At 45.7% G+C, this 13,845-nt stretch overlaps 1 protein-coding gene across 1 annotated transcript in view; it reads right to left on the bottom strand.

Annotated features, from left to right (window-relative positions):
* The window catches only part of DRD2 (dopamine receptor D2), a 68,323-nt gene that overhangs the window by 53,579 nt on the left and 899 nt on the right, over positions 1-13,845 (bottom strand). The window lies entirely within an intron of this gene.

Here is a 13,845-nt window from a genome sequence, read left to right as displayed (position 1 = left end):
CATCTTTAATATAGTATAGTATTTTAAAATAGTAGATATTTGCTTGGATACACTGAAATACTACAGGCAAGAAAGCATATGACTATAAAATTAGCACCTTCATAGAGAATGTTTTAAAGCAACATTTGTACTTTCAAATGCAGTGCCGGCTGGAGGGAGGTAGAACAAAAGCAGATGTTGGTGGTCATAGTTTGTTCCCACCAGAAGGGACCCCCTTCAGTCCAATCCCATTGTCTTAGAAATACGAATCAGAGGGCAGGAGAGGTTACATTTCCCTAGACCACCCAGTTAGGGTTGAATGCACTTTAGTCAGGCTCCCCTGAGCACTCTTTACAGTGAGGCCTCATCTTTGGGCCTTGTCTTGGACCTGTCCAGACTGTTTTAGCAAGAATCCCATTAAACGAGTTTAGAGAGAAGCTCACCCTTGGTACCTGACCCCATGGGCCTGCCTTCAGCAAGAACCCGTTGAAGTCCATTTAGCAAGAATCATCTAACCCTTGATGCCTCTTCTCAGTCATTTTCCATCCACTGCCCCTTCATTCTGCTCATTGGTTATAAATCTCCAGCTGTCTCTGTGCATTCAAAGTAGAGGCAATCTCTCTCCCCTATTGCAATAGTCTTAACACTTATCTTAATAGTCCTAAATAAGTTTTCCTTAGTGTTTATTCTAACAAGTGAAATAATTTTTGTTTTTAACAGAGTGATGGTGCTGAGGCTGAAATCCACATCTCCTGACTTCTTGACCCCTGTAAAGGCCCATGTGGGTCTAGTCTGCATAGAGGGGAAAAAGTAGCAGCGTGCCAAATCTCCCAGAAAACTGGGCAGTGGGCTCCCAGGAGCAGCGCCATGCTCTGGCAAAAACATCCCAGATTCTGGCTTTCTGTTTTATTTCTTCACTCTTTGTGTCCATTCTCTCAGGTTTCCTTGGGTCTCCTGTCTGGGGGACTAAAACCAGAGGCCATGCTTAGAGGCACCATCAAATTGACTGTCTTCAGACCAGTTGCTCATTGTGGCCATCACTACAGTTCACCCAGCCAGGCTCTCCCAGGGCTGAGGCAGCCGGCACTGTTTGCTGAGGGCCCCATACCCACCTAGCTAGCCCTGGTGCCCCCTGCCCCTTCCAGGCCCTTGCTCAGCCCCACAGAGCATGTAACTATCACAGGCAGACACTTGAATGGAAGAAGAGTGGTCCACTGTCTGGTAAAACGAAGGTGGGACAGGATACCTGGCTGGGTGGGTCTCCCTGGGGCACACAACCTGAGTTCTGCCCCAAGCTGGACTGTCCATGATTCCCACTTAAGGAGATCACTGAGCTGCAGCCTCTAAAAGCCCCCTAAGGACAGAGACTCCACCTGCTGCTCAAGAGCTCTTGGTTCCTTTTCTGAACTGAAGGATGTCCAAGAGCCTTCAGCAATGCCCCCACCCCCAACCCTGTCCTCACTGCCAGCCTTTGGTGGGGGCACCCTCCCTGGCCTGTTGAGCCTCACTGCTCAGAACAGGCACATGGACACTGCTGGTCACATTTGCTTCTGTCCTTGCCCTTTTCCTCCTCTCCCCTCTAACAGGACCATGGACTCCTGGGGCTATGACATTACCATGGAAACAGAGTAGGAAGATGCTGTGGAAGGCAGGTAACTGCCCAGGGATAAAGATAGAAGCCAGGGAGGCTGGGAGGCCTGACATTCTGGGTTCTCAGGGAGCTGGTATGGGCCTCAAACCAGGCCCCAGATTGAGCCTCAAAGGCCTCACATCCCAGAACTGGGCTGAGAGAACAGCTCCTGCAAATCCTCTGCACCCCCTTCCCTGACACCCCAACCTGTTACAGTGAGGGGGTACATCTTTCTCTCTGGGATCACTCAAGTCATTTAACATGTAATTCCTGAGTGCCCACTAAGGACCAGATCGTTGCAGATCAGCATCCACACTGGAAAGCCCAGGGGGGCAGGCTCCGACAGCCCAGCCCCACAGGGAGATGCTCTAGGCAGCTCCAGGTATTGTTGTGTTGGCTGCTGAACCACAGGAAGGTGGCTCTGCAAGGCTGTGGGTTCTGCACCTGCAGGCACGTGATCCATGCCGAGGGCCCAGGAAGTTCCAGCACCTTCAGCATCTTCTGTGTCCTCGAGGACTGGCCAACTAGGCAAATTTATGATGGGACTCCCTTGGGGTTTGTGACAGAGTCAGTCCCTGTGCACTTCTGTGTGTGAGGTCCCAGCTCTTCCCCTTCTTTACAAGGAAACCCCACACCTCCCTCCCTCCACCCCCAGCAAAGCTGTACTCAGAGCCTGGAGTTGTGAAGCCCCCTAATTCTGCCTCTGCCCCTCCACATCAGGGAGCAGCAGTAAATGACTTCTGGGGATACATCCTATGCAAAGTCAAGTCTTGCCCAGATGTAGGGGCTGTTATTGGCATTGCTCTTCCCTGGTGGGACCATGGGTCCTCATGGCAGACTGGAGAATACGAGAGAACATTGCTGTGGGGGGCGGGGGCAGGTACCTTGAGAGTCAGAAGATTTGGATTCTGGTCCTGACTCTGCAGCTCAGAGACCTTGAGCAATTCTCTTGGCCACCTGGAGTCTCAGAGTTCCCATTTGTGAAACAAGAGCATTAGACTGAGGATCTGATGCATAGGAGGCATTTAATAAATGTTGGCAGAAAGAATGTTGGGTGAAAAACTCCAAATCCTTGAGTTCCTAACAACTATATAAGGCACTCTTTTATCAGCACCCAGCCTCCTTGGGTCTGAGCCCAAGTACTGCAGAAACCCTGGTCCCCACAAGCCACCCCTTTCTGGAATACTCAAAGGATCCCCTTCCATCCCCTCTCTTTCTCCAAACTCTCCTTACCTTCCCTCTTCCCAGCCATGGTGCCAGCATGCCAGTGAATCCCCTTTAATTCTGAGCTCCCAGTCATACTAATTGCTTCCTTTCTTGTCCTTATGTGTCTTCTAACTCAGGAGATGAGGCTTCAGTTAGATAAGTGGGAAGCTGCTCCAAGAACAGGTGACTGGGAAGAAAATGGTCCCACCTTGGAAGTGGCCAACGATGTCTACAGGGACCAGCAAGGCAGGAAGATCCCCACAGCAGATTGAACAGTGTCCCCCATGCCAAATTCATGTCCACTCAGAAGGTCAAAATGTGACATTATTTGGAAATAGGGTATTTGCAGACATATTAAGGATAATTATTAAATAGTTAAGGATTGAGATGGGATCACATTGGGTTAGTGTGGATCCTAAGTCCAATACCTGGTACCCTTAAAAGAAGAGGACAGGGAAGAGGAAAGGAGACAGAGACACAGGGAGATGGAGTCCATGTGAGGATGGAGGTGGAGGTTGGCATTATACCATCACAAGCCAAGGAGCACCAGGAGCCACGGGAAGCTGAAAGAGGCAAGAGAGAGTCTAGAGCCTTTGGAGAGGACACAGCCCTGCTAGCACCTGATTTCAGACCTCTAGCCTCCAGAACTGAGGGACAGCAAGTTTCTGTTGCTTTAAGCCACTAGGTTTGTGCTACTTTGTTACAGCTGCCCTAGGAAACTAATACACTCTTCATATTTACATTATTCCTACAATGTTTAAGGCAAACAGTTGTGAGCTCTGCAGAGAGGTCTGCCCCCATTCTCTCTCCCTCAAGAGACTGATGCCCTGGGGTTCATGGAATCTGCACAGTTTTACAGCCATTCTGCTCCACACACTTTTACTATCACATTTAGGAGCCAAGCAGACATGCTTAGAAAAGAAGGCAATGGACATTTGCTTTCACCAGGATGACTGCCTGCCATTCAGTCCCTTCAGAATGGCAGAACGCAGATCTATTAAGATGTGATGCATCAGCTTTTGAGCAATTATTTACTGACAGCCTCCCACCTGCCATGCGTGTGCTCAGTGCAGGGCAGGGGGACCACTCCTTTTCCAATCCCCTCCTTGCTGCCCTGTGCTCAGACCTGACTGATGAGTTATCAGTACACCTTATTATGTTATTATTAGTAACAATACACAGCATCTAGAGGGCTTTTGCATGTCATTACTATACTGAGCACTGACTTGCCTACACTCATCTTCTCTGCCAGAAATGGGAATGTTGATGGTTTTACTCTAAGTTGTGAGTCCCTCAAAATACATCAGAACCAACCTGGTCCTACTCTACACTTCACTTTATCTGTATTCATCTATATTTCCCAGGCAATAGAGTATGGCTGAGTAATAAATGGGAAGAAGGGACAGGAGGATGATTTTAAGATCTGGTTAAATTGGGAGAATTTTGGTAAAGCTATCTGAGACCAAGCAGTGTGGCAAACACCAGAGGAGAGCAGACAAAATTTGGGAAGCATCTATAGACATTTCAATGCCTCCCACTGATTATAATGAGAATAATGATGGTGAATGTTTATTTAGAGCTTACCATGTGCCAGTTATTAGGCTAAACATTTTACATGCAAAATCCAATGAAGTAAGTGCCATGGTTATCTTTATCTCTATTTTATGAAGGAAAAAACCTGAATTTCAAAGGGATTATTATAACTTGATTGAGGTCACAGAGTTGGTTACTGGCAGAGTGCAGACCTGAGCCTATATCAGTCTGGCTTTCAAGTTCATCCTCTGAATTACTTGGTTATGCCGAACAGCTAGCTAGACAGAGGATGGGTATCACATTTTTTAAGAAATGATTTTGGGAAAGACAGGTTCAAAGTGTTACTGCTTTTGAAGGGTCTTGGGTAAGTAATGTTTATCTGTACCTTTTAAACAAAGGATCAGCCCAGTTCTCCAAACTTTAAATCCCAGATTCAAAACAAATCACCCAGGGATCCAAAGACAACCCTCAACAATTCCTCCATCCTATTTGTCTTCAGGTCCCTGGGCTGACCTGTACCAATACATCTATATATGTTTCCATGATACTCATCCCAGTACTTTCTTCTTTAAGGGTGTGTGTGACTGAAGCAGGCTCTAACTGTTCAATATCCCCTGACTTCCATGCTCTATGACAACTGCGAAGAATTTCCAGCCAAACAATAATGCAGGTAACCAGAAAGTGCTAACTGAAGATGAAAGGGAAGGTCTGGAGCATCTTGCTGACCCACTGGACATGTGGAGGGTGCTCCAGCCACTTCCAGACACTGTTCTTGGGCTTCAAGTGCATGCAGCCCTGGAGAAATAAGCCATCATTCACCTCCTCACTCACCCTCCCACTCACTCACCCACCTTCTCAACAATCTAAGTGGCTACCAAGTGCTTAGCATCATATTAGGTTATAATAGGTTCTGGAGAAGTATGAAAAAGACTGTATCAAGAGGATGCACATCTAGTGAGAAAGACAGACATGCACAGTTGCAAGATTCACATTAAGCATTAAGATGGTCATATAAGAAAGGAGCACAGAGTTTTCAGAAGGCAGTAACTATAGTACTTCCTAGCTCTGTGAGCCTGAGCAAGTTTCACTTAAACTATTGGAGTCTTAGCAGCCACCTGCAAAATAGGGGTTATAATAGCTGTTCTGATGGCCAATAGGGGTTGTGTATGTAAAAGTGATTTACAAATCAAAGAGATTACTATTGTCTCAAAGGTTTTGAAAATTAAAAGGGAGTTCCAAAGGCAGAGTTTTATTACTGTTCTGTACAGAATAAGACAACTGTTAAAATGCTTAAAAATGTATTCAGGTAATGATGCCCCCTGCCTTGAGTGCTCTTTTGTCAGATACCTCTGTATAGCTCACTCTCAGACATCCAGTAAGTCTTTTCTCAAATGTCAGAATTTCTCAGTGTGGTCCATCCTGCCTACTCTACTTAACAATCACACTTCCTTCTCATTTCACCCCTCAGCATTCCACATCATCTAATGCTAATAGATTTTTTCTTTTCACAAGTATGTATTGCCTGCTAATATACTCAGCAATTTACTTTTATCATTTTTCTCTTCCCACTAGAATGTAAGTTCCAAGAGGGCAGGAATCTTTGTTTTGATGACTGAAGTATTTTCAACCAAGACAAATGCCTAGTACTTAGCAGATGCTTCATAATAGTTATTCAATGAAATAATTAAAAGCAAAATGCATATTGAATGGTTACCATACCAGAATACCTCCAAAGAAGAGTGAGTATAGGAAGGAAGAATACAGAAATCAGTAGCCTGGTCTGGTAACATGATGGATGAGAGGCTCATGATCATAGTGTGTGAAACATGAACACTTTCAAATCTCACAATAACTAACAGAGAGGCATCCCTTGAAGCTCACAGTGGCAGTTTCAGTCCATTAAGAAGAACCTAACTTTCCACACAGACAGGGAAGAGGATCTATGTCATTGTAGAAGACAAGTTTGAATAACTTCATGAAAAATAATTTCAGAGCATATATTAGTTATCTACTATTGCATAATAAGTTATCCCAAGACCTAGCAACTTAAAACAACAAAAATTTATTGTCTCACAGTTTCTGTGGGTTAGGAATTCAAGCAGCTCAGTTTGGTGGTTCTAGCTCACAGTCTCTCACAAGGTTGTAGTTAAGACCTCAGCAGTGGCCACAATCACTGGAAAGCTGGCTCAGGGAGGAAAGGTATGCTTCTAAGATGGTCCATTCATGTGGCTGTTGGCAGGAGGCCTCAGGTATTGCTGTGTAGACCTTTCTATAAAACTGTTTGAGTGCCCTTCTGACATGGCAGCTGGCTTCCCCCAGAATGTGATCCAAGAGAAAAAAGGGTAGAAGTCATGATACCACCTATGACTGGTCTTCAGAAGTCACAATCTGTCATTTAGGCATGATGCTGTTGGTATACAGGTCTTCCCTATTTAATGTAGGAGGGATTACACAGAAACATGAATGCTAGGGGGCAGGGAGTTATTGAGGGCCATCTTGGAGGTTGGCTAACACAGAATGTAACTAAGGAAGAATTCATAATGTGTGGAGAGCAACACAGATCTACAGGAAGTAGCCATCACCTCCCACCAACTCCCTCTAGCTCACCAGAGAAGACTTTGTGCCCTTAGTCATCCACAGTGACCGGGCCTTCCACTATACACATTATCCAAAGGAAGATGTATCTCTGTTTCTTTAGGGAGCCTGACATCCTCTTCCTGGGACCCTGGATGCTAGTTTCTTCTTCTCATACACTTCTCTTGTTGACTCTGCTATACATGCATGTAAGAGGTGAGGGAGCTCAGAGTCCAACAAAGGAATGACCACATGACCTGAGGAAGATGACCAGGAAATGGAACACTTACCATGCCTTCAGAAATCTCCTACCGTCACTGAACAGTAAGCCTTTTTAAGTGGTCAGTAGTATTTGCATCAATTAGGAAGGAGTCCTCGCCAAGGAAGGATTCACAGAAAAAGAAAAAAACCAAAGTCAGGGAATAGCTTTCAGGGCAGGAGAGTCCTAGAAACTATTGAGTTACACCCCTCTCTCAGGCAGGACCATACTTCACCCAAAAACTGGGTGGCATTCATCCCTGCCATTAATGACCCCAAAAGATGTATTTCTGCCAGCTTTGAAGATCTCAGTGTGAGGTTCTTTAGCCCTCTTAACAGGAAGAAAAGAAAGAAGTCCCTTTATCTCTGTGCACCAGTATATTCTCCTTACTTTTCACTTTCAATAAAAAACGGTCTGTGCCAGAGTGCATCACTCCATGTGACCAATCAAGAAGGCTCCAACCATGAGGAAGCAGAAGAAGGACCTGGAAAGCCAGGAAGAAACATGAGGCTGTTCAAAGACATCTTTGTGGAGTCCAATGTCTTTTCCTGGCTTGTATGTGGTAAAATGGGAGTTCAGCTGAATCCATCCAAAGAGATGACAAACAACCTGAATCCCTCTCACCGAAGATGAGTAAGAGCTTCTGACAGGTGAGTGTCAAAGAACTGTGGTGCAGATAAGGGGAGAGTGTAGGAAAAAAATGTAAGCTTGCATTTTGTAAAAGTTTTAGAAATGTGCTTAATTTCAGAGATGTTAAGTCAGGTGCTAAACTAGTGCCAAAGAAAACAGCTTAAATGTTCCCTCTTGGATTGCTTAACAATAACAATCATTATATATAGTTAATATTTATGGGGTGCTTTACCAAGGACTCTTTCAAATCTCTTGTGTCTACTGGCTTAAACACTATAAGACAATGAGGTCAGGATTACCATCCCCACTTATACAAGGTCTATCCAGAAGGTACCCAGCCTTGTAATTTGAAAAATAGAGACATTTATTGAAGAAAATAACAGATACAAGAAACACTGTGCATAGGACAACGACACCACAGTCCCCTTCAAAGTAGACACCTTGGGACCTCACATAGTTCTCACAGTTGCCATCAGCTGCTCTGTTGTATTTTCCTGAATCTCATGAATGTTCTGAAATCTCTTTCCTTTCAAAGTGATTTTAGTTTTGGGAAAAGCCAGGAGTTGCAGGGTGGTGGGGGACTGAGTCACCTGGGTGATTTGATGTTTCGCCAGAAAACTCTGCAAGAGACATGATGCATGAGTAGGCGCATTGTCGTGATGAAGCTGCCAGTCACCAGTTGCCCATAGTTGTGGCCTTCTAAATCATCTGAATAATTTCTGGGAAGGAATGTTTGATGCAAAATTTGATGCAGATTCATTGTTCTACTCAGTCAGTCATTTTGAACGCCACATCTACATAGTATACATGCTCATTCAAAGGTGTCTATTGCCCCCACTGACTAGTACTGTGAATTTATCACTGTTGATGCATGCACATTCCAGTCCTTTCCTTGGCTTCCAGATTACGTGGATGTCATGCAAACGTTCTTGTTATATTAACAATGACTGGACTTTTCCCATACAGACCTTGTAAGTGAGAAGCACAAGATGACAGAGGTTAACCAACTTACTTAAGATAACACAACTAGTAAATATTAAAGTTGTGATTCAAATTCTGGCCATCTAATTCTAAGCCAAAAGGCTTAACGATCATCCTGTGTTGTTTTTAAACAGTTTAAATAAGGGACCAAATGCTGGTAAATGTCATTTATAAAACTCATAGTGAGGTTGGGAGTCCTGGACCTTAGTTGCCCCTGCCTCCCTTCTGTTCCTGCCTTCTTCCCTTGGACCCACTGCTTACTGAGGTTCATTCCCAGTGCATTTCACCCCAAGGGGCCCAAATCCAGATACAGAACAACACTTCCTTGTTGGTCCTCAACTTTAAGAATCCCCTTTTGCTGTCCCCTGCTTTCCTGGTATAATATGCAAAGTTCACTGTCACTTCAGTGTATCAAAAACTGTACCTTCTCATCCCTATTCTCCTTCATTTCTTATTCTGCATGCCACTTACATTGGCCAGAGAGAGTTACTGCTTCAGCATGTTTCACTTTAAATCTCACCCTGCATGTTAAGTTCTGTGACCTAGTGCAATCCACTTACCTCTCTAAGCCCAAGCTTCTTCCTGTGCAAAATGGGGATAATAATGGTGCCTAATTCATAGAGTTGTTGCAGGTTGGGAGTTAAATAAAAGAACACATGTCAAGCGCTCAGCACAGTACCTTACACACAGTAAGTGCATGACAAATGTTGGTTGTTGAGATGATGAGACCAGTGATGGAGGGAATGATGAGCAGGGCCACTTGTCAAAAGCAGACCTTCTAAGAAAGTCTACGAGTGAGCCACTCTCCCAGACCAAGGGTTCCTGGGGAATTGCTAAGTGATGTTGCTGCCTGGGATAACAGGAAGAAGAGGAGATATTATACAGCATGTAACAAAAAATTTTCATTTCTAATGCCTTTTCTTTCCTGGGCCACTTGGAATCCAAACAAGGCAGGGTGGAGGTGAGAAGGGCAGGCATGTAGGAAAGGAACCCAGTGACGAATTGTCAGGCCCCAGAGCTCACTTTGGCTCCCAGACCTGCACAGAGGAGTGTCCTTGGGGCTGTGGCTGCTGTTCTGCACATTTGAGCTGCATACTGAGTTCCAGTGCCCTAGAGTGCATGTCTGCCAGGCTGGTGTGGGCCTATTGACAGAGCCCTGGGGCCTGACACTGCCTGACTTCACTCACCATCCTGTATCTGGGAGCAGGCTGACATCATTAAAAGGGCTCCCAGGAAATCCAGGGTCCTCCCTCCATCCCCTCCCTACCACAGCAGACAGCAAAGACTTCCCCATCTCCTCCTGGAAAAAGTAAAGATCCCTACAGACACCATCAGATTATGACAAAATAACCCAAACTGCACTAAGCCAATGCCTTACATGTGCATCTCTAACATCAGCCTCTTCTGAGGACCTCCCTGAGTCTACCTTTCTTCAGTTCCCACCCCCATACACTGCCCTACACTCTCCCAGATGCCCCAGGGGACTCCAGGTTTCAGACTTTGGGACACTGCCCTAGTGCAGCCTCTTCCATCTAGGGGCTGGGGGAGTCCTCAGTGTGTCACCTCTGGCTCTTTCCTGTACACTGGAGCCAGCAGGGGCCTCTGCTCCTCCACAGAGAAATATTCCCATATCTATCAGGAAGAGAGGAGGCTGTGCTCTCCCAGGGGACATCCCAGCTGTCAAGGGTGTGGATTTAACCCATTTACCAAATCGAGGTGAAAGGAGGAAAGGAGGGAATATGTGCAGACCAGAAGGACAAGTTTCTCTCCTTTTTCTGAACCAAAACAGGAACAAACCAAAAAGCTAAATCTTGTAGTTCTGCTCCTCCACCCACATTACTGACACTATAATCGAGCTATTTTCCAAGCCTGTGCATTTAGATGGTGTGATTCTATTGTTTAATTTTTTTTTAAATCTTCAATTACATTGATGATGGCAATGGCGACAGGTGAGAGGCAGGGTGTATTAATACTGGATTCCAACATTTTTAGAGTAATTTAAAAGGCTGGAGATGTCCATCTACCACCCAGAACTGGTAAATAAGCAACTTGCACACCTTTAGTGGCTCCACATAGTATCCTGGAGAGCTGGAGGGTTTATACATAATACCAAAACCAGATCACTGAGTCCTCCTAGGGCCATTAGATGCCCTAATGAGGGGAAGGGGAGAGAAATGTCATGCTGGGGTTCAGGTAAATGAGCGACCACACCCAGGGGAGGCTGTCTGCTGAGAAGCTGAACCAAACTGTGCCCTTCCTGCTGTATGTGCTTTCCAAGCACTTCCTAGATGCAGAAAACTCTTGCTGAGCAGAGCTCCTAGAGATAGAGAAGCTTTGATTGTTCAGCCCAATACTGGTGCTAGAACCAGACAGCTTACACTACTCCTTTTCCGGGAAAACTTTAACAACAGGAGAGAGACCACCTTATTTCTGAACTAAAGGAAAAGCTTTCCAGTTTCAGATCTGGGGTATCTAGAATGTCCTCTGAGGAACCCAATAATCTAAGGTAACAAAGATGTCCAGAGGAAATGAGACTGACTGGGCAGCCATTCAATGTTATTTTCAAGACCTCAAATCTTAGGTTACTGTGACCTGTGATATGCAACCTGGTACTTTGGGTCCTGGCATTATAAAACCCCAACTTTGATTCTTCTTTCCCTTCCTAGGTGCTGAAACACTTTCACTACTGGAGATTCATAGACAGTAAGCTCCAAGGGAGAAAGAAATGGAGGGCAGCAAGTCAGAAAATATGAGTCACTGGGAGGGGTAGTTCAAGGGAATCTCAGCATTCTCATTCTCCACCTCCCCCTGTCCATGCTTTCTTCACAGTCATGCTTCCTAAACACCAAAATGAGGCTTTCCTTTGTAGGGGAGATGGAGACAGCTGTTTCCAGGCCAAGTCCCCATGCCTTCCCCTTCCACATGTTTACCCAGAGAACAGTGACCTCAGACCAATCTAAATTCAGCAGATCAACCTCAGGTATATATGGGACCATATTCTTTATAAGTCCCTGAGCTCCCTTTGTTTCCCTTGGTATAGAAGGAGAAACAGAATGGTTTCTATCAAGTTCAGATTTGCCTGCATCATTGCATAATCTAAACAAAAATAATTTAACCTGGCACATGAAGGTAGAAGACTGACTAGCCCACAAGCATCATTACTAGACTTACTCACCCCCACAAGCTTCCTAGCTTACAGAGCACAAGAACCAAATCAATGCAGTCAGTATGTCACTGTCAGCAGGGCACAAGTGGCTACCAGCCTTGGGGAACATGATGTGCTAGTAAGCTGAACTAATCACTCCTTGGTATTTCAGGAGGAGTTGGGTTAGCAGATTACAGCACATGCAAAATGAAAGCCAATAGTTCCCTCCGAAGGGGAGGGTAGGAGGGACATACTGGGTTGGTCCTCCAGAGGGGGGCAGTTAGTGTTTACCCAGGTCAACCATAATACTGAATAATACTGAAGCCATATTGGGGATTCTCAGAGAAGCCAAAAATTTGTTTTAGAAAGAAGAAATGTCCAGTATGATCCCGGGGGAGAGGAGAAGGAGCTGCACACTTTATCACCACAAAGGAACTTAATCAGGGGAATGGTCCCTCCATCAACAACAGGACCACACCTGAAAAATTTAAGATGTATAACTTCAGGAGGCAGGAGGAGGTAGATGAAAGACCTTAATCATGTTCCTTCTAGTCAAAGGAGTCAGGACTTTTATGAGAGGTGATTTCTTAACCCTGTGTACATATGAATCACCCCAAAAATATAATTAAAATACACAGTACATCCTGGGCCTCAGTTTGAGATCTTCATTGAGCAGTTCTGGGGAGAACCAAAAATATGCGTGTTAACCAGATTCCCCGGTGATCTGGATGGGAGTTGATTAAAACAAAAAATGATCTTGGAGAAATGCCCTAGACCTCTACGATAAATCAGAATCTCCCATTTTACAGGCACCTTTCCTCCCCAGACTGTGCAGGGAAGGTAAAAGGAACTCAGGATGTTCTTCGAGAACAAGGCTGGCCCTGATCAGTGTGGCTCAGTGTGTTGGGCGTTGTCCCACAAAATGAAAGGTGTCCGGGTGGACTCCCAGTCAGGGCACATGCCTGGGTTGTGGGTTGTGTCCCTGGTCAGAGCGCACACAAAGGGCAACCAATTGATGTTTCTCACATCAATGATTCTCTCTCTCTCCCTCCCTTCCCCTCTCCCTAAAAGTAAATAAAATCTTTTAAAGAGATGGGGCGGGGGGGAAGAGAGAGGGGCTGGGGCCATCATTGCCCTCACTTGGCTCTAGGTCTATCCTTCTCAAACCTCTTCCTTGTCAGATGTTTTATTTCAGAGATAACATGAACTCTCAATCATACAGGAATTTTAAACACTAAGCAGAGAAGTCGATGGCAGAAGGCTGGGGCCCAGCAAACGACTGACTGATTCTCTTGTAATTGATCACATTTATCCTGGTCTCTCTCTCTGCCCACCCTCATCAAACAGCAGCAACAGGGGGAAAGATAAGAAGAATGATTCTTTTCAAGCGGTCCTAATTCTGTAGGATGAATCAGGGATATACACAGTATTTGCATCCAAAAATCTAGTTCCTGGGGAAGATTAGCCTGAAAGGTTTGTAGCCTGGTCAAAAATTCAGAAGTGATTGGACCCAGAAGAAACTGGAAAGGGATCCACAAAGTGTCTTGTACCTCACCAATCTCAGGGGCCCCGGCACAAAAAAAAAATAGTGGGGTGCCAGGTGGCACAACAGTGACTCGGTCAGACAGCTTCCCTGTGGCTGAGAGCACAGACCTGTCCCCGCGGAGCTTCTGTGCTGTGGCTTGTGTCCATGGAGAAGCCTGTTGTGTGCACGCACACACAGCCTTTTACCTCCCTCTTCCAGAGGAACCGCACACCGGCTGCCCGCCTCAGACACGCTGGGTCTGGCGCTCAGAGCTGCCTCTTGCCTCAGCACCCCGCCCTGCTGGGGCAGTCGGTCCACCCAGAGCCGGACAGCCACTCTCCGACACTGCCCCCACCTTCGTAAACCCCAGCCTCCCTCCTGGG

Source organism: Phyllostomus discolor, chromosome 6 (genome assembly GCF_004126475.2).
Source record: "Phyllostomus discolor isolate MPI-MPIP mPhyDis1 chromosome 6, mPhyDis1.pri.v3, whole genome shotgun sequence".
NCBI lineage: Eukaryota > Metazoa > Chordata > Mammalia > Chiroptera > Phyllostomidae > Phyllostomus > Phyllostomus discolor.
This window is presented reverse-complemented; position numbering and strand designations above follow the sequence as displayed.